General features: G+C 43.5%; 70 pseudogenes; all 70 read right to left on the reverse strand.

Annotated features, from left to right (window-relative positions):
• Positions 1-2,915: 2,915 nt before the first annotated feature.
• Positions 2,916-3,035, reverse strand: LOC146750003 (5S ribosomal RNA; annotated as a pseudogene).
• A 556-nt stretch (positions 3,036-3,591) lies between these two features.
• LOC146750004 (5S ribosomal RNA) lies at positions 3,592-3,711 on the reverse strand (annotated as a pseudogene).
• Positions 3,712-3,807: 96 nt separating this feature from the next.
• LOC146750005 (5S ribosomal RNA) lies at positions 3,808-3,927 on the reverse strand (annotated as a pseudogene).
• A 96-nt stretch (positions 3,928-4,023) lies between these two features.
• LOC146750006 (5S ribosomal RNA) lies at positions 4,024-4,143 on the reverse strand (annotated as a pseudogene).
• A 374-nt stretch (positions 4,144-4,517) lies between these two features.
• Positions 4,518-4,637, reverse strand: LOC146750007 (5S ribosomal RNA; annotated as a pseudogene).
• A 443-nt stretch (positions 4,638-5,080) lies between these two features.
• On the reverse strand, positions 5,081-5,200 carry LOC146750008 (5S ribosomal RNA; annotated as a pseudogene).
• A 96-nt stretch (positions 5,201-5,296) lies between these two features.
• LOC146750009 (5S ribosomal RNA) lies at positions 5,297-5,416 on the reverse strand (annotated as a pseudogene).
• A 529-nt stretch (positions 5,417-5,945) lies between these two features.
• LOC146750010 (5S ribosomal RNA) lies at positions 5,946-6,065 on the reverse strand (annotated as a pseudogene).
• Positions 6,066-6,160: 95 nt separating this feature from the next.
• LOC146750011 (5S ribosomal RNA) lies at positions 6,161-6,280 on the reverse strand (annotated as a pseudogene).
• Positions 6,281-6,926: 646 nt separating this feature from the next.
• On the reverse strand, positions 6,927-7,046 carry LOC146750012 (5S ribosomal RNA; annotated as a pseudogene).
• A 96-nt stretch (positions 7,047-7,142) lies between these two features.
• On the reverse strand, positions 7,143-7,262 carry LOC146750013 (5S ribosomal RNA; annotated as a pseudogene).
• Positions 7,263-7,476: 214 nt separating this feature from the next.
• On the reverse strand, positions 7,477-7,596 carry LOC146750014 (5S ribosomal RNA; annotated as a pseudogene).
• Positions 7,597-7,810: 214 nt separating this feature from the next.
• On the reverse strand, positions 7,811-7,930 carry LOC146750015 (5S ribosomal RNA; annotated as a pseudogene).
• Positions 7,931-8,027: 97 nt separating this feature from the next.
• Positions 8,028-8,147, reverse strand: LOC146750016 (5S ribosomal RNA; annotated as a pseudogene).
• A 310-nt stretch (positions 8,148-8,457) lies between these two features.
• LOC146750017 (5S ribosomal RNA) lies at positions 8,458-8,577 on the reverse strand (annotated as a pseudogene).
• Positions 8,578-8,673: 96 nt separating this feature from the next.
• On the reverse strand, positions 8,674-8,793 carry LOC146750018 (5S ribosomal RNA; annotated as a pseudogene).
• Positions 8,794-8,889: 96 nt separating this feature from the next.
• On the reverse strand, positions 8,890-9,009 carry LOC146750019 (5S ribosomal RNA; annotated as a pseudogene).
• A 310-nt stretch (positions 9,010-9,319) lies between these two features.
• On the reverse strand, positions 9,320-9,439 carry LOC146750020 (5S ribosomal RNA; annotated as a pseudogene).
• A 311-nt stretch (positions 9,440-9,750) lies between these two features.
• On the reverse strand, positions 9,751-9,870 carry LOC146750021 (5S ribosomal RNA; annotated as a pseudogene).
• Positions 9,871-9,966: 96 nt separating this feature from the next.
• On the reverse strand, positions 9,967-10,086 carry LOC146750022 (5S ribosomal RNA; annotated as a pseudogene).
• Positions 10,087-10,396: 310 nt separating this feature from the next.
• LOC146750023 (5S ribosomal RNA) lies at positions 10,397-10,516 on the reverse strand (annotated as a pseudogene).
• A 95-nt stretch (positions 10,517-10,611) lies between these two features.
• Positions 10,612-10,731, reverse strand: LOC146750024 (5S ribosomal RNA; annotated as a pseudogene).
• Positions 10,732-11,042: 311 nt separating this feature from the next.
• On the reverse strand, positions 11,043-11,162 carry LOC146750025 (5S ribosomal RNA; annotated as a pseudogene).
• A 97-nt stretch (positions 11,163-11,259) lies between these two features.
• Positions 11,260-11,379, reverse strand: LOC146750026 (5S ribosomal RNA; annotated as a pseudogene).
• A 96-nt stretch (positions 11,380-11,475) lies between these two features.
• On the reverse strand, positions 11,476-11,595 carry LOC146750027 (5S ribosomal RNA; annotated as a pseudogene).
• A 96-nt stretch (positions 11,596-11,691) lies between these two features.
• On the reverse strand, positions 11,692-11,811 carry LOC146750028 (5S ribosomal RNA; annotated as a pseudogene).
• A 96-nt stretch (positions 11,812-11,907) lies between these two features.
• On the reverse strand, positions 11,908-12,027 carry LOC146750029 (5S ribosomal RNA; annotated as a pseudogene).
• A 96-nt stretch (positions 12,028-12,123) lies between these two features.
• LOC146750030 (5S ribosomal RNA) lies at positions 12,124-12,243 on the reverse strand (annotated as a pseudogene).
• Positions 12,244-12,339: 96 nt separating this feature from the next.
• LOC146750031 (5S ribosomal RNA) lies at positions 12,340-12,459 on the reverse strand (annotated as a pseudogene).
• Positions 12,460-12,555: 96 nt separating this feature from the next.
• LOC146750032 (5S ribosomal RNA) lies at positions 12,556-12,675 on the reverse strand (annotated as a pseudogene).
• A 312-nt stretch (positions 12,676-12,987) lies between these two features.
• Positions 12,988-13,107, reverse strand: LOC146750033 (5S ribosomal RNA; annotated as a pseudogene).
• A 96-nt stretch (positions 13,108-13,203) lies between these two features.
• On the reverse strand, positions 13,204-13,322 carry LOC146750034 (5S ribosomal RNA; annotated as a pseudogene).
• Positions 13,323-13,419: 97 nt separating this feature from the next.
• LOC146750035 (5S ribosomal RNA) lies at positions 13,420-13,539 on the reverse strand (annotated as a pseudogene).
• A 97-nt stretch (positions 13,540-13,636) lies between these two features.
• LOC146750036 (5S ribosomal RNA) lies at positions 13,637-13,756 on the reverse strand (annotated as a pseudogene).
• Positions 13,757-13,852: 96 nt separating this feature from the next.
• LOC146750037 (5S ribosomal RNA) lies at positions 13,853-13,972 on the reverse strand (annotated as a pseudogene).
• A 96-nt stretch (positions 13,973-14,068) lies between these two features.
• LOC146750038 (5S ribosomal RNA) lies at positions 14,069-14,188 on the reverse strand (annotated as a pseudogene).
• A 312-nt stretch (positions 14,189-14,500) lies between these two features.
• On the reverse strand, positions 14,501-14,620 carry LOC146750039 (5S ribosomal RNA; annotated as a pseudogene).
• A 97-nt stretch (positions 14,621-14,717) lies between these two features.
• LOC146750040 (5S ribosomal RNA) lies at positions 14,718-14,837 on the reverse strand (annotated as a pseudogene).
• A 96-nt stretch (positions 14,838-14,933) lies between these two features.
• LOC146750041 (5S ribosomal RNA) lies at positions 14,934-15,053 on the reverse strand (annotated as a pseudogene).
• Positions 15,054-15,149: 96 nt separating this feature from the next.
• LOC146750042 (5S ribosomal RNA) lies at positions 15,150-15,269 on the reverse strand (annotated as a pseudogene).
• A 96-nt stretch (positions 15,270-15,365) lies between these two features.
• On the reverse strand, positions 15,366-15,485 carry LOC146750043 (5S ribosomal RNA; annotated as a pseudogene).
• A 96-nt stretch (positions 15,486-15,581) lies between these two features.
• On the reverse strand, positions 15,582-15,701 carry LOC146750044 (5S ribosomal RNA; annotated as a pseudogene).
• Positions 15,702-15,797: 96 nt separating this feature from the next.
• On the reverse strand, positions 15,798-15,917 carry LOC146750045 (5S ribosomal RNA; annotated as a pseudogene).
• Positions 15,918-16,228: 311 nt separating this feature from the next.
• On the reverse strand, positions 16,229-16,348 carry LOC146750046 (5S ribosomal RNA; annotated as a pseudogene).
• Positions 16,349-16,444: 96 nt separating this feature from the next.
• On the reverse strand, positions 16,445-16,564 carry LOC146750047 (5S ribosomal RNA; annotated as a pseudogene).
• A 96-nt stretch (positions 16,565-16,660) lies between these two features.
• On the reverse strand, positions 16,661-16,780 carry LOC146750048 (5S ribosomal RNA; annotated as a pseudogene).
• A 98-nt stretch (positions 16,781-16,878) lies between these two features.
• LOC146750049 (5S ribosomal RNA) lies at positions 16,879-16,998 on the reverse strand (annotated as a pseudogene).
• Positions 16,999-17,302: 304 nt separating this feature from the next.
• LOC146750050 (5S ribosomal RNA) lies at positions 17,303-17,422 on the reverse strand (annotated as a pseudogene).
• Positions 17,423-17,934: 512 nt separating this feature from the next.
• On the reverse strand, positions 17,935-18,054 carry LOC146750051 (5S ribosomal RNA; annotated as a pseudogene).
• A 96-nt stretch (positions 18,055-18,150) lies between these two features.
• On the reverse strand, positions 18,151-18,270 carry LOC146750052 (5S ribosomal RNA; annotated as a pseudogene).
• A 312-nt stretch (positions 18,271-18,582) lies between these two features.
• Positions 18,583-18,702, reverse strand: LOC146750053 (5S ribosomal RNA; annotated as a pseudogene).
• A 96-nt stretch (positions 18,703-18,798) lies between these two features.
• Positions 18,799-18,918, reverse strand: LOC146750054 (5S ribosomal RNA; annotated as a pseudogene).
• A 96-nt stretch (positions 18,919-19,014) lies between these two features.
• Positions 19,015-19,134, reverse strand: LOC146750055 (5S ribosomal RNA; annotated as a pseudogene).
• A 96-nt stretch (positions 19,135-19,230) lies between these two features.
• Positions 19,231-19,350, reverse strand: LOC146750056 (5S ribosomal RNA; annotated as a pseudogene).
• Positions 19,351-19,446: 96 nt separating this feature from the next.
• LOC146750057 (5S ribosomal RNA) lies at positions 19,447-19,566 on the reverse strand (annotated as a pseudogene).
• A 98-nt stretch (positions 19,567-19,664) lies between these two features.
• On the reverse strand, positions 19,665-19,784 carry LOC146750058 (5S ribosomal RNA; annotated as a pseudogene).
• A 304-nt stretch (positions 19,785-20,088) lies between these two features.
• Positions 20,089-20,208, reverse strand: LOC146750059 (5S ribosomal RNA; annotated as a pseudogene).
• A 304-nt stretch (positions 20,209-20,512) lies between these two features.
• On the reverse strand, positions 20,513-20,632 carry LOC146750060 (5S ribosomal RNA; annotated as a pseudogene).
• Positions 20,633-20,728: 96 nt separating this feature from the next.
• On the reverse strand, positions 20,729-20,848 carry LOC146750061 (5S ribosomal RNA; annotated as a pseudogene).
• Positions 20,849-20,944: 96 nt separating this feature from the next.
• Positions 20,945-21,064, reverse strand: LOC146750062 (5S ribosomal RNA; annotated as a pseudogene).
• Positions 21,065-21,160: 96 nt separating this feature from the next.
• LOC146750063 (5S ribosomal RNA) lies at positions 21,161-21,280 on the reverse strand (annotated as a pseudogene).
• A 100-nt stretch (positions 21,281-21,380) lies between these two features.
• Positions 21,381-21,500, reverse strand: LOC146750064 (5S ribosomal RNA; annotated as a pseudogene).
• Positions 21,501-21,596: 96 nt separating this feature from the next.
• LOC146750065 (5S ribosomal RNA) lies at positions 21,597-21,716 on the reverse strand (annotated as a pseudogene).
• Positions 21,717-21,812: 96 nt separating this feature from the next.
• On the reverse strand, positions 21,813-21,932 carry LOC146750066 (5S ribosomal RNA; annotated as a pseudogene).
• Positions 21,933-22,028: 96 nt separating this feature from the next.
• On the reverse strand, positions 22,029-22,148 carry LOC146750067 (5S ribosomal RNA; annotated as a pseudogene).
• Positions 22,149-22,244: 96 nt separating this feature from the next.
• LOC146750068 (5S ribosomal RNA) lies at positions 22,245-22,364 on the reverse strand (annotated as a pseudogene).
• A 214-nt stretch (positions 22,365-22,578) lies between these two features.
• LOC146750069 (5S ribosomal RNA) lies at positions 22,579-22,698 on the reverse strand (annotated as a pseudogene).
• Positions 22,699-22,794: 96 nt separating this feature from the next.
• On the reverse strand, positions 22,795-22,914 carry LOC146750070 (5S ribosomal RNA; annotated as a pseudogene).
• Positions 22,915-23,225: 311 nt separating this feature from the next.
• On the reverse strand, positions 23,226-23,345 carry LOC146750071 (5S ribosomal RNA; annotated as a pseudogene).
• A 95-nt stretch (positions 23,346-23,440) lies between these two features.
• On the reverse strand, positions 23,441-23,560 carry LOC146750072 (5S ribosomal RNA; annotated as a pseudogene).
• Positions 23,561-23,839: the final 279 nt, after the last annotated feature.

Genomic DNA, 23,839 nt, shown 5'->3' on the forward strand with positions numbered 1-23,839 from the left:
ATCCATATTTGGATTCAAGGTACAATTGAAATCTCCAGCCATTATGATAGCGTCAGAGTTTAATCCATTTAAAAGAGTTTTCAAGGTCTTGAAGCACTCCAACCTTTCCTGACCATTTGTGTGTGCATATACATTGATCAGGTGAAGAGGAAAATCATCTAACTCCATATGGACATGTAGTAAATGACCATCAAGAACGTTATTGACAGTGAATACATTGACTTTTGATCCTGGTTTGACCATAATTGCCACTCCGGAGGAATGTGAATTATCAAGTGAGAAAAAGATTTCTCCTCGCCATACTATCCGCCACCTGGCTTCATCAGAAATAATTGTATGTGTTTCTTGGAGGAAGTACACATTACTTGGATGATTGGATTTATGAAAATTGAAAACAAGATGCCGTTTATAAGCATCATTACCGCTTCGCATGTTCCAAGTAGTTGCTTTAAAAGCTGCCATAGTTATGAATAATAGTAATAAAATACGTTATTGAGACAATATCTATATTAATATAAAGTGATTTATTATCAGGATAGCGTTTACAATTTCTTTTTCTTCCCTTTAGTGACGGGAAGACCACGTTTTTCATTCAAGATATCAGATCTCGCATTTTCTGGTGAGTCGAATTCTTCATTATGCTTACTTATTTTCAAAGAATATTTCCAAAGCCGGGTCGCTAAAAGTTGTACGCGGACTTTCTCTCTCGCAGGCATTTTTATTTTCTTTCGAACGTGATTCAGGGAGCGCACTAGTAACCGTAAGTCTGGGCAGAATTTTGAAGCTTCCTGCACCAGGTGTTTAGAGTTGTAGGTAGCTTTTAAGAATGCCATGGTTTTATCGTCGTCAAGAACTCTGTCCTCGTCATCATCCATTAGTTGTGATAAATCTGACATCTCAGATGTAAAAGATTCTGCGTCTTCATTGTCGTCTTGCGCTCCAGTTGAGGTGTTTGGGTTGTCAAAACCATGAGTGGAGTCAGTGCGAGATTCTCCCGAAAACGGAAGTAAAGAAAACGAATTCGAGGGGTGGGTTCGTACCACCGCCTCACCAATACTAAATGTGTTTTGTCCTGTTTGTGTCGGACAAACGGATGATGAGACACTAGTGCGTTGACCTGTTAACGCTTCGGTCTCTATAGCAACACCATTGTCGGCTGTCAAGTTATTTATAGGCGTGTTGCAGCTGTCAGTGACCTTGCTATTGTTAAGGTCGTCGCTGGTTGTGCTTTGTTTATCGTTATAACAATTTTTAGTTGTTGCTTCTGAGGCATTATCGGTCTCAAAAACACTGTTTGTTTTATCAGTTTTATCGTGTTCATCGTTTTTAGTGTATTGTGTATCCATGATGTCGTCAGTAGTATCAGTATTGACCTGTTGAGTTTCTAGACGTGTTTGTGAACCAGTGTCAGCGGAGTGTGTTATATTGTTATTATTCACAGTTGAATCTTTAATAGTAGAAAGACAATTTCGTTGAATATGGCCCTTCTGGTGGCATGTCGGTTCATCAGTCGACAAATAAATTTTGTATGTGCGTTCGTTGTGAATAACATTAAAAAAACCATCGAGTTTGTCAATTTCTGTTACCATGTATACTTGTCTACGAAAAGACATGATATGACGTAGTTCTGTTTGCCTTAAACCGAGAGGAGTCATCCTCACAGAACTCACAATTTTACCAAAGCGCTGCAACTGGTCTTCAAGTATGCCATTGGGTAAAAAAGGCGGAACTCCCGACAATACTACCTTGGTGGCCGGCTTTATGAGTGTCTCAATGTGAATGAAAGTATTACCAATATCAGAAATGCCTGTAGCACATACCTGGTCTACAGTGTCTAAAGCGTCCAAAAAAACAATAAAGCTACCATTTGCTCGTGATGCTGCAACAATTTTGTCAGCACCAATAATTTTAGAAATAGATGTAACGTAACTTAAAATAGGAACACCGTAAACCGACTCACATTTGACTCCATGTTTCCGAGTCAGACCTAAGAACGGCGTGGTCAACGCCCTGGCAGCCATCTTGCTTGCCAGCGTGGCAGACCACCAAACAACAACAACACAAGAACGAAAAAAGACGGAAAACGAGGCAGACGTATGCCAAAAATTAGTGAAAACAAAACAAAAATAACCGCAAAGTGTTAACAAAAGATAATTGACAAGAGTCAGAACTCACTGATTCATACAATAGCGAAAATCGGCGCCTTTCCAGGAGCCATATGAAGGCACGTCCGTAGTATGTACGGTGGAATAAAAATGTTGATAAGCCTACTTACTGCAGGTGATATTCTCAGCCGGTCTCACATGCAAGTACTAACCACGTCCGGTGAGCTTAACTTCAGTTATCGGTCGCGAACTGGTGTATTCTGCAATGGTTTGTCAGTAGGCTGAAAATTCGTCGGAATTGGATGCCATTTAAAGCCTTGGCTAGGCAAAAAATCCCGGGAAAAAGTTAGTATGTACGGTGGAATAAAAATGTTAATGTGCCTACTGCACGTGATATTTTCAGCCGGTCTCCCATGCAAGTACTAACCACATCCGGTGAGCTTAACTTCAGTGATCGGTCGAGAACTGGTGTATTCTGCAATGGTTTGTCAGTAGGCTGAAAATTCTTCGGAATTGGTTAACATTTAATGCTTCGGCTAGGCAAAAAATTCCGGAAAAAAGTTAGAATGTACGGTGGAATAAAAATGTTAATGTGCCTACTGCACTTGATATTCCCAGCCAGTCTCTAATGCAAGTACAAACCACGCCCGATGCAGCTTAACTTCAGTGATCGGACGAGAACTGGTTGTATTCTGCAATGGATTGGCAGTAGGCTGAATTTTCGTTGGAATTGGATGACATTAATTGTTTTGGCTAGGCAAAGAATCCAGGAAAAATTTTACTATGTACTGCGAAATAACATTTTTGATGAGCCTACTGCACGCGGTATTACCAGCCGGTCTCCCATGAAAGTACTAAACATGTCCGATGCAGATTAAGTTCAGTGATCGGACGAGAACTGGTGTATTCTGCAATGGTTTGGCAGTAGGCTGAATATTCGTCGGAATTGGATGTCATTTAATGCTACGGCTAGGCATTGGATGTCATTTAATGCTACGGCTAGGCAAAAAATCATGGGAAAATGTTAGTATGTAATGTGGAATAAAAATGTTGATGATCCTACTGCACGTGATATTCTCAGCCGGTTTCCCATGCAAGTACTAACCACATCCGGTGAGCTTAACTTCAGTGATCGGTCGAGAACTGGTGTATTCTGCAATGGTTTGGCAGTAGGCTGAAAATTCGTCGGAATTGGTTGACATTTAATGCTACGGCTAGGCAAGAAATCATGGGAAAAAGTTAGTATGTATGGTGGAATAAAAATGTTGATGAGCCTATTGCACGTGCTATTCTCAGCCGGTCTCCCATGCAAGTAATAACCACGTCCGGTGAACTTAACTTCAGTGATCAGACTAGAACTGGTGTATTCTGCAATGGTTTGTCAGTAGGCTGAAAATTCGTCGGAATTGGTTAACAATTAATGCTTCGGCTAGGCAAAAAATTCCGGGTAAACGTTAGTATGTACGGTCGAATAAAAATGGTACTGTGCCTACTGCACATGATATTCCCAGCCGGTCTCTCATGCAAGTACTGTCCACGCCCAATGAAGCTTAACTTCAGTGATCGGACGAGAACTGGTGTATTCTGAAATGGAGTGGCAGTAGGCTGAATATTCGTCGGAATTGGATGTCATTTAATGCTACGGCTAGGCCAAAAATCCAGGGAAAAAGTTGGTATATACGGTAGAATCACAATGTTGATAAGCCTACTGCACGTGGTACTCCCAGCAGGTCTCCCATGCAAGTACTAACCACGCCCGATGCAGCTTAACTTCAGTTATCGGACGAGAACTTGTGTATTCTGCATTGGTTTGGCAGTAGGCTGAATATTCGTCGGAATTGGATGTAATTTAGGACTTCGGCTAGGCAAACAATCCCGGGAAAAAGTTAGTATGTACGGTGGAATAAAAATGTTGATGAGCCTAATGCACGTGGTATTCCCAGCCGGTCTCCCATGCAAGTACTAACCACGCCCGATGCAGCTTAACTTCAGTGATCGGACGAGAACTGGTGTATTCTGCAATGGTTTGAAAGTAGGCTGAATATTCGTCTGAATTGCATGTCATTTAATGCTTCGTCTAGGCAAACAATCGTGGGAAAAAGTTAGTATGTAATGTGGAATAAAAATGTTGATGAGCCTACTGCACGTGGCATTCCCAGCCGGTCTCCCATTCAAGTACTAACCATGGCCGATGCAGATTTACTTCAGTGATCAGACGAGAACTGGTGTATTCTGCATTGGATGTCATTTAATGCTACGGCTAGGCAAAAAAAAATTTGGGGTAAAGTTTGTATGTAATGTGGAATAAAAATGTTGATGAGCCTACTGCACATGCTATTCCCAGCCGGTCTCACATGCAAGTACTAATCATGGGAAAAAGTTAGTATGTAATGTGGAATACAAATGTTGATGAGCCTAATGCACGTGGCGTTCCCAGCCGGTCTCCCATTCAAGTACTAACCATACCCGATGCAGCTTAACTTCGGTGATCGGACAAGAACTGGTGTGTTCTGCAATGGTTTGACAGTAGGCTGGATATTCGTCGGAATTGGATGTAATTTAATACATCGGCTAGGCAAACAATCCCGGGAAAAAGTTAGTATGTTCGGTGGAATAAAAATGTTGATGAGCCTAATGCACGTGGTATTCCCAGCCGGTCTCCCATGCAAGTACCACGCCCGATACAGTAACCACGCCCGATACAGTATAACTTCAGTGATCGGACGAGAACTGGTGTATTCTGCAATGGTTTGGCAGTAGGCTGAATATTCGTCCAAATTGCATGTCATTTAATGCTTCGTCTAGGCAAACAATCATGGGTAATAGTTAGTATGTAATGTGGAATAAAAATGTTGATGAGCCTACTGCACGTGGTATTCCCAGCCGGTCTCCGTGCAAGAACTAACCACGCCCTAAGCGGCTTAACTTCAGTGATCGGACGAGAACTGGTGTATTCTGCAATACAAATGTTCATCAGCCTACTGCACGTGGTATTCTCAGCCGGTCTCCTATGCAAGTACTAACCAAGCCTGATGCAGCTTAACTTCAGTGATCGGACAAGAACAGGTGTATTCTGCAATGGTTTGGCAGTTGGCTTAATATTCGTCGGAATTGGATGTCATTTAATGCTACGGCTAGGCAAAAAATCATAGGAAAAAGGTAGTATGTAATGTGGAATAAAAATGTTGATGAGCCTACTGAACGTGGCATTCCCAGCCGGTCTCCAATTCAAGTACTTACCACGTCCAATGCAGCTTAACTTCAGTGATCGGACGAAAACTGGTGTGTTCTGCAATGGTTTGGCAGTAGGCTGAGTGTTCGTCAGAATTGGATGTCGTTTATGCTTCGGCTATGCAAAAAATCCCGCGAAAAAGTTAGTATGTACGGTGGAATAAAAATGTTGATGATCCTACTGCATGTAGTATTCTCAGCCGGTCTCCCTTGCAAGTACTAACCACGTCCAGTGGGCTTAACTTCAGTGATCGGAGGAGAGCTGGTGTATTCTGCAATGGTTTGTCAGTAGGCTGAATATTCGTAGGAATTTGATGTAATTTAATACTTCGGCTAGTCAAAAAATCCCGGGAAAAAGTTAGTATATATGGTGGAATAAAAATGTTGATGAGCCTAATGCACATGGTATTCCCAGCCGGTCTCCCATGCATGTACTGACCATGGCCGATGCAGATTAACTTCAGTGATCAGACGAGAACTGGTGTATTCTGCATTGGTCTGTCAGTAGGCTGAATATTCGTCGGAATTGGATGTCATTTAATGCTACGGCTAGGCAAAAAAAAATTTTGGGTAAAAGTTAGTATGTAATGTGGAATAAAAATGTTGATGAGCCTACTGCACGTGGTATTCCCAGCCGGTCTCACATGCAAGTACTAACCACGCCCGATACAGCTTATCTTCAGTGATCGGACGAGAACTGGTGTATTCTGCAATGTTTTTGCAGTAGTCTGAATATTCGTCCGAATTGCATGTCATTTTTGTTTCGTCTAGGCAAAAAATCATGGGAAAAAGTTAGTATGTAATGTGGAATAAAAATGTTGACGAGCCTACTGCACGTGGCATTCCCAGCCGGTCTCCCATTCAAGTACTAACCATGGCCGATGCAGATTAACTTCAGTGATCAGACGAGAACTGGTGTATTCTGCATTGGTTTGGCAGTAGGCTGGATATTCGTCAGAATTGGATGTAATGTAATACATCGGCTAGGCAAACAATCCCGGGAAAAAGTTAGTATGTACGGTGGAATAAAATTGTTGAGAAGCCTACTGCACATGATATTCCCAGCCGGTCTCCCATGCAAGAACTAACCACGCCCGATACAGTATAACTTCAGTGATGGGACGAGAACTAGTGTATTCTGCAATGGTTTGGCAGTAGGCTGAATATTCGTCCGAATTGCATGTCATTTAATGCTTCGTCTAGGCAAAAAATCATGGGAAAAAGTTAGTATGTAATGTGGAATAAAAATGTTGATGAGCCTACTGCACGTGGTATTCCCAGCCGGTCTCCCGTGCAAGAACTAACCACGCCCTACGCGGCTTAACTTCAGTGATCGGACGAGAACTGGTGTATTCTGCAATAAAAATGTTCATCAGCCTTCTGCACGTGGTATTCCCAGCCAGTGTCCCATGCAAGTACTAACCAAGCCTGATGCAGCTTAACTTCAGTGATCGGACAAGAACAGGTGTATTCTGCAATGGTTTGGCAGTAGGCTTAATATTCGTCGGAATTGGATGTCATTTAATGCTACGGCTAGGCAAAAAATCATAGGAAAAAGGTAGTATGTAATGTGGAATAAAAATGTTGATGAGTCTACTGCACGTGGCATTCCCAACCGGTCTCCCATTCAAGTACTTAGCACGTCCATTGCAGATTAACTTCAGTGATCGGACGAGAACTGGTGTGTTCTGCAATGGTTAGGCAGTAGGCTGAGTGTTCGCCAGAATTGGATGTAGTTTAACGCTTCGGCTAGGCAAAAAATCCCGAGAAAATGTTGGTGTGTACGGTGGAATAAACATGTTGATAAGCCTACTGCACGTGGTATTCCCAGCCGGTCTCCCATGCAAGTACTAACCACGCCTGATACAGTATAACTTCAGTGATCGGACGAAAACTGGTGTATTTTGCAATGGTTTGGCAGTAGGCTGAATATTCGTCCGAATTGCATGTCATTTAATGCTTCGTCTAGGCAAAAAATCATGGTAAAAAGTTAGTATGTAATGTGGAATAAAAATGTTGATGAGCCTACTGCACGTGGTATTCCCAGCCGGTCTCCCGTGCAAGAACTAACCACGCCCTATGCGGCTTAACTTCAGTGATCGGACGAGAACTGGTGTATTCTGCAATAAAAAAGTTCCTCAGCCTACTGCACGTGGTATTCCCAGTCCGTCTCCCATGCAAGTACTAACCACACCCGATGCAGCTTAACTTCAGTGATCGGACGAGAACTGGTGTATTCCGCAATGGTTTGGCAGTAGGCTGGATATTCGTCGGAATTGGATGTAATTTAATACATCAGCTAGGCAAAAAATCCCGGAAAAAAGTTAGTATGTACAGTGGAATAAAAATGTTGATGTGCCTACTGCACGTGGTATTCCCAGCCGGTCTCCCGTGCAAGAATTAACCACGCCCTATGCGGCTTAACTTTAGTGATCGGACGAGAACTGGTGTATTCTGCAATAAAAATGTTCATCAGCCTACTGCACGTGGTATTCCCAGCCGGTCTCCCATTCAAGTACTTACCACGTCCGATGCAGCTTAACTTCAGTGATCGGACGAGAACTGGTTTTTTCTGCAATGGTTTGGCAGTAGGCTGAATATTCGTCCGAACTGTATGTCATTTAATGCTACGTCTAGGCAAAAAAATCATGGGAAAAAGTTAGAATGTAATGTGGAATGAAAATGTTGATGAGCCTACTGCACATGTTATTCCCAGCCGGTCTCCCATGCAAGTACTAACCACGCCCGATGCAGCTTAACTTCAGTGATCAGACTTGAACTGGTGAATTATGCAATGGGTTGGCAGTAGGCTGAATATTCGTCGGAATTGGATGTCGTTTATGCTTCGGCAATGCAAAAAATCCCGCGAAAAAGTTAGTATGTACGGTGGAATAAAAATTTTGATGATCCTACTGCATGTAGTATTCTCAGCCGGTCTCCCATGCAAGTACTAACCACGTCCAGTGGGCTTAACTTCAGTGATCGGAGGAGAACTGGTGTATTCTGCAATAGTTTGTCAGTAGGCTGAATATTCGTCAGAATTGCATGTCGTTTAACGCTTCGGTAAGGCAAAAAATCCCTGGAAAAAGTTGGTATGTACGGTGGAATAAAAATGTTGAGAAGCCAACTGCACATGATATTCCCAGCCGGTCTCCCATGCAAGAACTAACCACGCCCGATGCAGCTTAACTTCAGTGATCGGACGAGAACTGGTGTATCCTGCAATGGTTTGGGAGTAGGCTGGATATTCGTCGGAATTGGATGTAATTTAATACTTCGGCTAGGCAAAAAATCCCGGAAAAAAGTTAGTATGTACGGTGGAATAAAAATGTTGATGAGCCTAATGCACGTGGTATTCCCAGCCGGTCCCCCATGCAAGTACTAACCACGCCCGATGCAGCTTAACTTCAGTGATCGGACGAGAACTGGTGTATTCCACAATGGTTTGGCAGTAGGCTGAATATTCGTCCGAATTGTATGTCATTTAATGCTTCGTCTAGGCAAAAAATCATGGGAAAAAGTTAGTATGTAATGTGGAATGAAAATGTTGATGAGCCTACTGCACGTGTTATTCCCAACCGGTCTCCCATGCAAGTACTAACCACGCCCAATGGAGCTTAACTTCAGTGATCGGACTTGAACTGGTGAATTATGCAATGGGTTGGCAGTAGGCTGAATATTCGTCGGAATTGGATGTCGTTTATGCTTCGGCTATGCAATAAATCCCGCGAAAAAGTTAGTATGTACGGTGGAATAAAAATGTTGATAATCCTACTGCATGTAGTATTCTCAGCCGGTCTCCCATGCAAGTACTAACCACGTCCAGTGGGCTTAACTTCAGTGATCAGTGGAGAAATGGTGTATTCTGCAATGGTTTGTCAGTAGGCTGAATATTCGTCGGAATTTGATGTAATTTAATACTTCGGCTAGTCAAAAAATCCCGTTAAAAAGTTAGAATGTACGGTGGAATAAAAATGTTGATGAGCCTAATGCACATGGTATTCCCAGCCGGTCTCCCATGCAAGTACTAACCACGCCCGATGCAGCTTAACTTCAGCAATCGGACAAGAACTAGTGTATTCTGCAATGGTTTGGCAGTAGGCTGAATATTCGTTCGAATTGTATGTCATTTAATGCTTCGTCTAGGGAAAAATCATAGGAAAAACTTAGTATGTAATGTGGAATAAAAATGTTGATGGGCCTACTGCACATGGTATTCCCAGCCGGTCTCTCATGCAAGTACTGTCCACGCCCGATGCAGCTTAACTTCAGTGATCGGACGAGAACTGGTGTATCCTGCAATTTTTGGGGAGTAGGCTGGATATTCGTCGGAATTGGATGTAATTTAATACTTCGGCTAGGCAAAAAATCCCGGAAAAAAGTTAGTATGTACGGTGGAATAAAAATGTTGATGAGCATAATGCACGTGGTATTCCCAGCCGGTCTCCCATGCAAGTACTAACCACGCCCGATGCAGCTTAACTTCAGTGATCGGAGGAGAACTGGTGTATTCCGCAATGGTTTGGCAGTAGGCTGAATATTCGTCCGAATTGTATGTCATTTAATGCTTCGTCTAGGCAAAAAATCATGGGAAAAAGTTAGTATGTAATGTGGAATGAAAATGTTGATGAGCCTACTGCACGTGTTATTCCCAACCGGTCTCCCATGCAAGTACTAACCACGCCCGATGCAGCTTAACTTCAGTGATCGGACTTGAACTGGTGAATTATGCAATGGGTTAGCAGTAGGCTGAATATTCGTCGGAATTGGATGTCGTTTATGCTTCGGCTATGCAATAAATCCCGCGAAAAAGTTAGTATGTACGGTGGAATAAAAATGTTGATGATCCTACTGCATGTAGTATTCTCAGCCGGTCTCCCATGCAAGTACTAACCACGTCCAGTGGGCTTAACTTCAGTGATCGGTGGAGAACTGGTGTATTCTGCAATGGTTTGTCAGTAGGCTGAATATTCGTCGGAATTTGATGTAATTTAATACTTCGGCTAGTCAAAAAATCCCATTAAAAAGTTAAAATGTACGGTGGAATAAAAATGTTGATGAGCCTAATGCACATGGTATTCCCAGCCGGCCTCCCATGCAAGTACTAACCACGCCCAATGCAGCTTAACTTCAGCAATCGGACAAGAACTAGTGTATTCTGCAATGGTTTGGCAGTAGGCTGAATATTCGTTCGAATTGTATGTCATTTAATGCTTCGTCTAGGGAAAAATCATAGGAAAAACTTAGTATGTAATGTGGAATAAAAATGTTGATGGGCCTACTGCACATGGTATTCCCAGCCGGTCTCTCATGCAAGTACTGTCCACGCCCGATGCAGCTTAACTTCAGTGATCGAAAGAGAATTGGTGTATTCTGCAATGGAGTGGCAGTAGGCTGAATATTCGCCGGAATTGGATGTCATTTAATGCTACGGCTTGGCAAAAAATCGTGGGAAAAAGTTAGTATGTAATGTGGAATAAAAATGTTGATGAGCCTACTGCACATGATATTCTCAGCCGGTCTCCCAAGCAAGTACTAACCACGTCCGGTTAGCTTAACTTCAGTGATCAGACGAGAACTTGTGTATTTTGCAATTGTTTGGCAGTAGGCTGAATATTCGTCAGAATTGGATGTCGTTTAACGCTTTGGCTAGGCAAAAAATCCCGGGAAAAAGTTGGTATATACGGTAGAATCAAAATGTTGATAAGCCTACTGCACTTGGTACTCCCAGCAGGTCTCCCTTGCAAGTACTAACCACGCCTGATGCAGCTTAACTTAAGTGATCGGACGAGAACTGGTGTATTCTGCTATGCTTTGGCAGTAGGCTGAATATTCGTCGGAATCGGATGTAATTTAGGACTTCGGCTTGGCAAAAAATCCCGGGGAAAAAGTTAGTATGTACGGTGGAATAACAATGTTGATGAGCCTACTGCACGTGGTATTCCCAGCCGGTCTCCCATGCAAGTACTAACCACGCCCGAAGGAGCTTAACTTCAGGGATCGGACGAGAACTGGTGTATTCTGCAATGGTTTGGCAGTAGGCTGAATATTCGTCGGAATTGGATGTAATTTAATACTTCGGCTAGGCAAAAAATCCCGGGAAAAAGTTAGTATGTATAGTGGAATAAAAATGTTCATCAGCCTACTGCACGTGGTATTCCCAGCCGGTCTCCCATGCAAGTACTAACCACGCCCGATGCAGCTTAAGTTCAATGATCGGACGAGAACTGGTGTATTCTGCTATGGTTTGGCAGTAGGCTGAACATTCATCGGAATTGGATGTAATTTAATACTTCGGCTAGGCAACAAATCCCGGGAAAAAGATGGTATGTACGGAGGAATAAAAATGTTGATAAGCCTACTGCACGTGGTATTCCTAGCCGGTCTCCCATGCAAGTACAATCCATGCCCGATGCAGATTAACTTCAGTGATTGGACGACAACTGGTGTATTCTGCAATGGTTTGGCCGTAGGCTGAATATTCGTCCGAATTGTATGTAATTTAATGCTTCGTCTAGGCAAAAAATGATGGGAAAAAGTTAGTTTGTAATGTGGAATAAAAATATTGATGAGCCTACTGCAAGTGGTATTCCCAGCCGGTCTCCCATGCAAGTACTAACCACGCCCAATGCAGCTTAACTTCAGTGATCGGCGTCTAACTGGTGTATTCTGCAATGGTTTGGCAGTAGGCTGAATATTTGTTGGAATTGGATGTAATTTAATACTTCAGCTAGGCAAAAAGTCCCGGGAAAATGTTAGTATGTACGGTGGAATAAAAATGTTGATGAGCCTAACGCACTTGGTATTCCCAGCCGGTCTCCCACGCAAGTACTGACCACGCCCGATGCAGCTTAACTTCAGTGATCAGACGAGAACTGGTGTATTCTGCAATGGTTTGGCCGTAGGCTGAATATTCGTCCAAATTGTATGTCATTTAATGCTTCGTCTGCGCAAAAAATCATGGGAAAAAGTTAGAATGTAATGTGGAATAAAAATGTTGATGGGCCTACTGCACGTGGTATTCCCAGCCGGTCTCCCGTGCAAGTCCTAACCATGCCCGATGCAGCTTAACTTCAGTGATCGGACGAGAACTGGTGTATTCTGCATTGGTTTGGCAGTAGGCTGAATTTTCGTCGCAATTGGATGTCATTTAATGCTTCGGTTAGACAAAAAATCATGGAAAAAAGTTAGTAAGTACGGTTGAATAAAAATGTTCATCAGCCTACTGCACGTGGTATTCCCAGCCGCTCTCCCATGCAAGTACTAACCACGCCCGATGCAGCTTATCTTAAGTGATCGGACGAGAACTGGTGTATTCTGCTATGGTTTGGCAGTAGCCTGAATATTCGTCGGAATTGGATGTAATTAAGTACTTCGGCTAGGCAAAAAATCATGGGAAAAAGTTAGTATGTAATGTCGAATAAAAATGTTGATGAGCCTACCTCACGTGGTATTCCCAGCAGGTCTCCCATGCAAGTACAATCCATGCCCGATGCAGATTAACTTCAGTGATTGGACGAGAACTGGTGTATTCTGCAATGGTTTGGCAGCATGCTGAATATTCGTCGCAATTGGATGTCATTTAATGCTTCGGTTAGGCAAAAAATCATGGAAAAAAGTTAGTAAGTATGGTGGAATAAAAATGTTCATCAGCCTACTGCACGTGGTATTACCAGCCGGTCTCCCATGCAAGTACTAACCACGCCCGATGCAGCTTAACTTCAGTGATCGGACGATAACTGGTGTGTTCTGCAATGGTTTGACAGTAGGCTGAATATTTGTCAGAATTGGATGTCGTTTAACGCTTCGGCTAAGCAAAAAATCCCGGGAAAATGTTGGTATGTACGGTGGAATCAAAATGTTGATAAGCCTACTGCACGTGGTATTCCCAGCCGGTCTACATGCAAGTACTAACCGCGCCCGATGCAGCTTAACTTCAGTGATCGGAGGAGAACTGGTGTATTCTGCTATGCTTTGACAGTAGGCTGAATAATCGTCGGAATCGGATGTAATTTAGGACTTCGGCTTGGCAAAAAATCCCGGGGAAAAAGTTAGTATGTACGGTGGAATAAAAATGTTGATGAGCCTAACGCACTTGGTATTCCCAGCCGGTCTCCCATGCAAGTACTGACCACGCCCGATGCAGCTTAACTTCAGTGATCGGACGAGAACTGGTGTATTCTGCAATGGTTTGGCCGTAGGACGATTATTCGTCCGAATTGTATGTAATTTAATGCTTCGTCAAGGCAAAAAAATGATGGGAAAAAGTTAGTATGTAATGTGGAATAAAAATGGTGATGAGCCTACTGCAAGTGGTATTCCCAGCCGGTCTCCCATGCAAGTACTAACCACGCCCGATGCAGCTTAACTTCAGTGATCGGACGCTAACTGGTATATTTTGCAATGGTTTGGCAGTAGGCTGAATATTTGTTGGAATTGGATGTAATTTAATACTTCAGCTAGGCAAAAAATCCCGGGAAAAAGGTAGCATGTACGGTGGAATAAAAATGTTGATGAGCCTACTGCACGTGGAATTCCCAGCCGGTCTCCCATGCAAGTACTAACCACGCCCAATGCAGCTTAAGTTCAATGATCAGACGAGAACTGGAGTATTCTGCTATGGTTTGGCAGTAGGCTGAACATTCATCGGAATTGGATGTAATTTAATACTTCGGCTAGGCAACAAATCCCGGGAAAAAGATGGTATGTACGGAGGAATAAAAATGTTGATAAGCCTACTGCACGTGGTATTCCTAGCCGGTCTCCCATGCAAGTACAATCCATGCCCGATGCAGATTAACTTCAGTGATTGGACGGCAACTGGTGTATTCTGCAATGGTTTGGCCGTAGGCTGAATATTCGTCCGAATTGTATGTAATTTAATGCTTCGTCTAGGCAAAAAATGATGGGAAAAAGTTAGTTTGTAATGTGGAATAAAAATGTTGATGAGCCTACTGCAAGTGGTATTCCCAGCCGGTCTCCCATGCAAGTACTAACCACGCCCAATGCAGCTTAACTTCAGTGATCGGCGTCTAACTGGTGTATTTTGCAATGGTTTGGCAGTAGGCTGAATATTTGTTGGAATTGGATGTAATTTAATACCTCAGCTAGGCAAAAAATCCCGGGAAAAAGTTAGTATGTACGGTGGAATAAAAATGTTGATGAGCCTAACGCACTTGGTATTCCCAGCCGGTCTCCCACGCAAGTACTGACCACGCCCGATGCAGCTTAACTTCAGTGATCAGTCGAGAACTGGTGTATTCTGCAATGGTTTGGCCGTAGGCTGAATATTCGTCCGAATTGTATGTCATTTAATGCTTCGTCTAGGCAAAAAAATGATGGGAAAAAGTTAGTATGTAATGTGGAATAAAAATGTTGATGAGCCTACTGCAAGTGGTATTCCCAGCCGGTCTCCCATGCAAGTACTAACCACGCCCGATGCAGCTTAACTTCAGTGATCGGACGCTAACTGGTGTATTTTGCAATGGTTTGGCAGTAGGCTGAATATTTGTTGGAATTGGATGTAATTTAATACTTCAGCTAGGCAAAAAATCCCGGGAAAAAGGTAGCATGTACGGTGGAATGAAAATGTTGATGAACCTAACGCACTTGGTATTCCCAGCCGGTCTCCCAAGCAAGTACTGACCACGCCCGATGCAGCTTAACTTCAGTGATCGGACGAGAACTGGTGTATTCTGCAATGGTTTGGCCGTAGGCTGAATATTCGTCCGAATTGTATGTCATTTAATGCTTCGTCTGGGCAAAAAATCATGGGAAAAAGTTAGAATGTAATGTGGAATAAAAATGTTGATGGGCCTACTGCACGTGGTATTCCCAGCCGGTCTCCCGTGCAAGTCCTAACCATGCCCGATGTGGCTTAACTTCAGTGATCGGACGAGAACTGGTGTATACTGCATTGGTTTGGCAGTAGGCTGAATTTTCGTCGCAATTGGATGTCATGTAATGCTTCAGTTAGACAAAAAATCATGGAAATAAGTTAGTAAGTACGGTTGAATAAAAATGTTCATCAGCTTACTGCACGTGGTATTCCCAGCCGGTCTCCCATGCAAGTACTAACCACGCCCGATGCAGCTTAACTTAAGTGATCGGACGAGAACTGGTGTATTCTGCTATGGTTTGGCAGTAGCCTGAATATTCGTCGGAATTGGATGTAATTTAGTACTTCGGCTAGGCAAAAAATCATGGGAAAAAGTTAGTATGTAATGTCGAATAAAAATGTTGATGAGCCTACCTCACGTGGTATTCCCAGCAGGTCTCCCGTGCAAGTACTAACCACGCCCGATGGAGCTTAACTTCAGTGATCGGACGAGAACTGGTGTATTCTACAATGGTTTGGCAGTAGGCTGAATATTCGTCGGAATTGGTTGACATTTAATGCTTCGGCTGGGCAAAAAATTCCGGGAAAAAGTTAGTATGTACGGTGGAATAAAAATGTTTATGTGCCTACTGCACGTGATATTCCCAGCCGGTCTCTCATGCAAGTACTGTCCACGCCCGATGCAGCTAAACTTCAGTGATCGGACGAGAACTGGTGTATTCTGCAATGGAGTGGCCGTAGGCTGAATATTCGTCCGAATTGTATGTCATTTAATGCTTCGTCTGGGCAAAAAATCATGGGAAAAAGTTAGAATGTAATGTGGAATAAAAATGTTGATGGGCCTACTGCACGTGGTATTCCCAGCCGGTCTCCCGTGCAAGTCCTAACCATGCCCGATGCGGCTTAACTTCAGTGATCGGACGAGAACTGTGTATACTGCATTGGTTTGGCAGTAGGCTGAATTTTCGTCGCAATTGGATGTCATTTAATGCTTCAGATAGACAAAAAATCATGGAAATAAGTTAGTAAGTACGGTTGAATAAAAATGTTCATCAGCTTACTGCACGTGGTATTCCCAGCCGGTCTCCCATGCAAGTACTAACCACGCCCGATGCAGCTAAACTTCAGTGATCGGACGAGAACTGGTGTATTCTGCAATGGAGTGGCAGTAGGCTGAATATTCGTCGGAGTTGGATGTCATTTAGTGCTACGGCTAGGCAAAAAATCATGGGAAAAAGTTAGTATGTAATGTGGAATAAAAATGTTGATGAGCTTACTGCACGTAGTATTCCTTGCCGGTCTCCCATGCAAGTACTCACCACGCCCGATGCAGCTTAACTTCAGTGATCGGACGAGAACTGGTGTATTCTGCTATGGTTTGGCAGTAGGCTGAATATTCGTCGGAATCGGATGTAATTTAGTACTTCGGCTAGGCAAAAAATCCCGGGAAAAAGTTAGTATGTACGGTGGAATAAAAATGTTGATGAGCCTATTGCACCTGGTATTCCCAGCCGGTCTCCCATGCATGTACTGACCACGCCTGATGCAGCTTAACTTCAGTGATCGGAGGAGAACTGGTGTATTCTGCAATGGTTTGGCCGTAGGCCAAATATTCGTCCGAATTGTATGTAATTCATAATGATTCGTCTTGGCAAAAAATGATGGGAAAAAGTTAGTATGTAATGTGGAATAAAAATGTTGATGAGCCTACTGCAAGTGGTATTCCCAGCCGGTCTCCCATGCAAGTACTAACCACGCCCAATTCAGCTTAACTTCAGTGATCGGACGGGAACAGATGTATTCTGCAATGGTTTGGCAGTAGGCTGAATATTCGTCGGAATTTGATATAATTTAATACTTCGGCTAGGCAAAAGATCCGGGGAAAAAGTTAGTATGTATGGTGGAATTAAAATGTTGATGGGCCTAATGCACATGGTATTCCAGGCCGGTCTCCCATGTAACCACGCCCGATGCAGCTTTACTCCAGTGATCGGACGAGAACTGGTGTACTCTGCAATGGTTTGGCAGTAGGCTGATTATTCGTCGGAATTGGATGTAATTTAATACTTCGGCTAGGCAAAAAATCCCGGGAAAACGTTAGTATGTATGGTGGAATAAAATGTTGATAAGCCTACTGCACGTGGTATTCCCAGCAGACCCCCCATGCAAGTACTAACCACGCCCGATGCAGCTTTACATCAGTGATCGGACGAGAACTGGTGTATTCTGCAATGGAGTGGCAGTAGGCTGAATATTCGTCGGAATTGGATGTCATTTAGTGCTACGGCTAGGCAAAAAATTATGGGAAAATTTTTTTATGTACGGTGGAATAAAAATGTTGATGAGCCTAATGCACATGGTATTCCAGGCGGTCTCCCATGCAACCACGCCCGATGCAGCTTAACTTCAGTGATCGGACGAGAACTGGTGTATTCTGCAATGGTTTGGCAGTAGGCTGAATATTCGTCCGAATTGTATGTCATTTAATGCTTCGTCAAGGCAATAAATCATGGGAAAAATTTAGTATGTAATGTGGAATAAAAATGTTGATGAGCCTAATGCACATGGTATTCCAGGCGGTCTCCCATGCAACCACGCCCGATGCAGCTTAACTTCAGTGATCGGACGAGAACTGGTGTACTCTGCAATGGTTTGGCAGTAGGCTGAATATTTGTCGGAATTGGATGCAATTTAATACTTCGGCTAGGCAACAAATCTCGGGAAAAAGTTATTATGTACGGTGGAATAAAAATGTTGACAAGCCTACTGCAGGTGGTATTCCCAGCCGGTCTCCCATGCAAGTACTAACCACGCCCAATGCAGCTTAACTTCAGTGTTCCGACGAGAAATGGTGTACTCTGCAATGGTTTGGCAGTAGGCTGAATATTTGTCGGAATTGGATGTAATTTAATACTTCGGCTAGGCAACAAATCTCGGGAAAAAGTTAGTATGTACGGTGGAATAAAAATGTTGACAAGCCTACTGCAGGTGGTATTCCCAGCCGGTCTCCAATGCAAGTACTAACCACGCCCGATGCAGCTTAACTTCAGTGATCGGACGAGAACTGGTGTATTCTGCAATGGTTTGGCAGTAGGCTGAATATTTGTTGGAATTGGATGTAATTTAATACTTCAGCTAGGCAAAAAATCCCGGGAAAAAGGTAGCATGTACGGTGGAATAAAAATGTTGATGAGCCTAACGCACTTGGTATTCCCAGCCGGTCTCCCACGCAAGTACTGACCACGCCCGATGCAGCTTAACTTCAGTGATCGGACGCTAACTGGTGTATTTTGCAATGGTTTGGCAGTAGGCTGAATATTTGTTGGAATTGGATGTAATTTAATACTTCAGCTAGGCAAAAAATCCCGGGAAAAAGGTAGCACGTACGGTGGAATAAAAATGTTGATGAGCCTAACGCACTTGGTATTCCCAGCCGGTCTCCCACGCAAGTACTGACCACGCCCGATGCAGCTTAACTTCAGTGATCGGACGAGAACTGGTGTATTCTGCAATGGTTTGGCCGTAGGCTGAATATTCGTCCGAATTGTATGTCATTTAATGCTTCGTCTGGGCAAAAAATCATGGGAAAAAGTTAGAATGTAATGTGGAATAAAAATGTTGATGGGCCTACTGCACGTGGTATTCCCAGCCGGTCTCCCGTGCAAGTCCTAACCATGCCCGATGCGGCTTAACTTCAGTGATCGGACGAGAACTGGTGTATACTGCATTGGTTTGGCAGTAGGCTGAATTTTCGTCGCAATTGGATGTCATTTAATGCTTCAGTTAGACAAAAAATCATGGAAATAAGTTAGTAAGTACGGTTGAATAAAAATGTTCATCATCTTACTGCACGTGGTATTCCCAGCCGGTCTCCCATGCAAGTACTAACCACGCCCGATGCAGCTAAACTTCAGTGATCGGACGAGAACTGGTGTATTCTGCAATGGAGTGGCAGTAGGCTGAATATTCGTCGGAGTTGGATGTCATTTAGTGCTACGGCTAGGCAAAAAATCATGGGAAAAAGTTAGTATGTAATGTGGAATAAAAATGTTGATGAGCTTACTGCACGTGGTATTCCTTGCCGGTCTCCCATGCAAGTACTCACCACGCCCGATGCAGCTTAACTTCAGTGATCGGACGAGAACTGGTGTATTCTGCTATGGTTTGGCAGTAGGCTGAATATTCGTCGGAATCGGATGTAATTTAGTACTTCGGCTAGGCAAAAAATCCCGGGAAAAAGTTAGTATGTACGGTGGAATAAAAATGTTGATGAGCCTATTGCACCTGGTATTCCCAGCCGGTCTCCCATGCATGTACTGACCACGCCTGATGCAGCTTAACTTCAGTGATCGGAGGAGAACTGGTGTATTCTGCAATGGTTTGGCCATAGGCCAAATATTCGTCCGAATTGTATGTAATTCATAATGATTCGTCTTGGCAAAAAATGATGGGAAAAAGTTAGTATGTAATGTTGAATAAAAATGTTGATGAGCCTACTGCAAGTGGTATTCCCAGCCGGTCTCCCATGCAAGTACTAACCACGCCCAATTCAGCTTAACTTCAGTGATCGGACGAGAACAGATGTATTCTGCAATGGTTTGGCAGTAGACTGAATATTCGTCGGAATTGGATATAATTTAATACCTCGGCTAGGCAAAAGATCCGGGGAAAAAGTTAGTATGTATGGTGGAATTAAAATGTTGATGGGCCTAATGCACATGGTATTCCAGGCCGGTCTCCCATGCAACCACGCCCGATGCAGCTTTACTCCAGTGATCGGACGAGAACTGGTGTACTCTGCAATGGTTTGGCAGTAGGCTGATTATTCGTCGGAATTGGATGTAATTTAATACTTCGGCTAGGCAAAAAATCCCGGGAAAACGTTAGTATGTATGGTGGAATAAAATGGTGATAAGCCTACTGCACGTGGTATTCCCAGCAGACCCCCCATGCAAGTACTAACCACGCCCGATGCAGCTTTACTTCAGTGATCGAACGAGAACTGGTGTATTCTGCAATGGAGTGGCAGTAGGCTGAATATTCGTCGGAATTGGATGTCATTTAGTGCTACGGCTAGGCAAAAAATCATGGGAAAAAATTTGTATGTACGGTGGAATAAAAATGTTGATGAGCCTAATGCACATGGTATTCCAGGCGGTCTCCCATGCAACCACTCCCGATGCAGCTTAACTTCAGTGATCGGACGAGAACTGGTGTATTCTGCAATGGTTTGGCAGTAGGCTGAATATTCGTCCGAATTGTATGTCATTTAATGCTTCGTCAAGGCAAAAAATCATGGGAAAAATTTAGTATGTCATGTGGAATAAAAATGTTTATGAGCTTACTGCACGTGGTATTCCTAGCCGGTCTCCCATGCAAGTACTCACCACGCCCGATGCAGCTTAACTTCAGTGATCGGAAGAGAACTGGTGTATTCTGCTATGGTTTGGCAGAAGGCTGAATATTCGTCGGAATCGGATGTAATTTAGTACTTCGGCTAGGCAAAAAATCCCGGGAAAAAGTTAGTATGTACGGTGGAATAAAAATGTTGATGAGCCTACAGCACGTGGTATTCCCAGCCGGTCTCCCATGCAAGTACTAACCACACCAGATGCAGCTTAACTTCAGTGATCGGACAAGAACTGGTGTGTTCTGCAATGGTTTGACAGGAGGGTGAATGTTCGTAGGAAATGCATGTCGTTTAACGTTTCGGCAAGGCAAAAAATCCCGGGAAAAAGTTGGAATGTACGGTGGAATAAAAATGTTGATAAGCCTACTGCACGTGGTATTCCCAGCCGGTCTCCCATGCAAGAACTAACCACGCCCGATGCGGCTTAACTTCAGTGATCGGACGAGAACTGGTGTACTCTGCAATGGTTTGGCAGTAGGCTGAATATTTGTCGGAATTGGATGAAATTTAATACTTCGGCTAGGCAACAAATCTCGGGAAAAAGTTAGTATGTACGGTGGAATAAAAATGTTGACAAGCCTACTGCAGGTGGTATTCCCAGCCGGTCTCCCATGCAAGTACTATCGACGCCCAATGCAGCTTAACTTCAGTGTTCCGACGAGAAATGGCGTATTCTGCAATGGTTTGACAGTAGGCTGAATATTCGTCGAAATTGTATGTCATTTAATGCTACGGCTAGGCAAAAACAAAATTTTGGGTAAAAGTTAGTATGTAATGTGGAATAAAAATTTTGATGAGCCTACTGCACGTGGTATTCCCAGCCCGTCTCCCATGCAAGTACTAACCACGCCCGATGCAGCTTAACTTCAGTGATCGGACAAGAACTGGTGTGTTCTGCAATGGTTTGACAGTAGGCTGGATATTCGTCAGAATTGCATGTCGTTTAACGCTTCGGCAAGGCAAAAAATCCCGAGAAAAAGTTGGTATGTACGGTGGAATAAAAATGTTGATAAGCCTACTGCACATGGTATTCCCAGCCGGTCTCCCATGCAAGTACTAACCACGCCCGACGCAGCTTAACTTCAGTGATCGGACGATAACTGGTGTATTCTGCAATGGTTTGGCAGTAGGCTGAATATTCGTCAGAATTGCATGTAGTTTAACGCTTCGGCAAGGCAAAAAATCCCGAGAAAAAGTTGGTATGTACGGTGGAATAAAAATGTTGATGAGCCTAAGGCACGTGGTATTCCCAACCGGTCTCCCATGCAAGTACTAACCACACCCGATGCAGCTTAACTTCAGTGATAGGACGAGAACTGGTGTATTCTGCAATGGTTTGGCAGTAGGCTGGATATTCGTCGGAATTGGATGTAATTTAATACATCGGCTAGGCAAAAAATCCCGGAAAAAAGTTAGTATGTACGGTGGAATAAAAATGTTGATGAGCCTAATGCACGTGGTATTCCCAGCCGGTCTCCCATTCAAGTACTTACCACGTCCAATGCAGCTTAACTTCTGTGATCGGACGAGAACTGGTGTGTTCTGCAATGGTTTGGCAGTAGGCTGAATATTCGTCAGACTTGCATGTCGTTTAACGCTTTGGTAAGGCAAAAAATCCCGTGAACATTTTGGTATGTACGGTGGAATAAAAATTGTGATGAGCCTACTGCACGTGGTATTCCCAGCCGGTCTCCCATGCAAGTACTAACCACGCCCGATGCAGCTTAACTTCAGTGATCGGACAAGAACTGGTGTGTTCTGCAATGGTTTGACAGTAGGCTGAATATTCGTCAGAATTGCATGTCGTTTAACGCTTCGGCAAGGCAAAAAATCCGGAGAAAAAGTTGGTATGTACGGTGGAATAAAAATGTTGATGAGCCTAAGGTAGGTGGTATTCCCAACCAGTCTCCCATGCAAGTACTAACCACGCCTGATGCAGCTTAACTTCAGTGATCGGACGAGAACTGGTGTATTCTGCAATAAAAATGTTCATCAGCCTACTGCACGTGGTATTCCCAGCCGGTCTCCCATGCAAGTACTAACCACACCCGATGCAGCTTAACTTCAGTGATCGGACGAGAACTGGTGTATTCCGCAATGGTTTGGCAGTAGGCTGGATATTCGTCGGAATTGGATGTAATTTAATACATCGGCTAGGCAAAAAATCCCGGAAAAAAGTTAGTATGTACGGTGGAATAAAAATGTTGATGAGCCTAATGCACGTGGTATTCCCAGCCGGTCTCCCATTCAAGTACTTACCACGTCCAATGCAGCTTAACTTCTGTGATCGGACGAGAACTGGTGTGTTCTGCAATGGTTTGGCAGTAGGCTGAATATTCGTCAGACTTGCATGTCGTTTAACGCTTCGGTAAGGCAAAAAATCCCGTGAACATTTTGGTATGTACGGTGGAATAAAAATGTTGATAAGCCTACTGCAATGGTATTCCCAACCGGTCTCCCATGCAAGTACTATCCACGCCAGATGCAGCTTAACTTCAGTGATCGCACGAGAACTGGTGTATTCTGCAATGGTTTGTCAGTAGCCTGAATATTCGTCCGAAATGTATGTCATTTTATGCTTCGTCTAGGCAAAAAATCATAGGAAAAATTTAGTATGTAATGTAGAATAAAAATGTTGATGAGCCTACTGCACGTGTTATTCCCAACCGGTCTCCCATGCAAGTACTAACCACGCCCAATGGAGCTTAACTTCAGTGATCGGACTTGAACTGGTGAATTATGCAATGGGTTGGCAGTAGGCTGAATATTCGTCGGAATTGGATGTCGTTTATGCTTCGGCTATGCAATAAATCCCGCGAAAAAGTTAGTATGTACGGTGGAATAAAAATGTTGATAATCCTACTGCATGTAGTATTCTCAGCCGGTCTCCCATGCAAGTACTAACCGCGCCCGATGCAGCTTAACTTCAGTGATCGGACAAGAACTTGTGTATTCTGCAATGGTTTGGCAGTAGGCTGAATATTCATCGGAATTGGATGTAATTTAATACATCGCCTAGGCAACAAATCCCGGGAAAAAGATGGTATGTACGGAGGAATAACAATGTTGATAAGCCTACTGCACGTAGTATTCCTAGCCGGTCTCCCATGCAAGTACAATCCATGCCAGATGCAGATTAACTTCAGTGATTGGACGAGAACGGGTGTATTCTGCATTGGTTTGGCAGTAGGCTGAATATTCGTCGGAATTGGATGTCGTTTAACGCTTCGGCTAAGCAAAAAATCCCGGGAAAAA

The sequence above is a fragment of the Saccoglossus kowalevskii genome, chromosome 2 (genome assembly GCF_978046115.1).
Source record: "Saccoglossus kowalevskii chromosome 2, keSacKowa6.1, whole genome shotgun sequence".
In the NCBI taxonomy this organism is placed as follows: domain Eukaryota; kingdom Metazoa; phylum Hemichordata; class Enteropneusta; family Harrimaniidae; genus Saccoglossus; species Saccoglossus kowalevskii.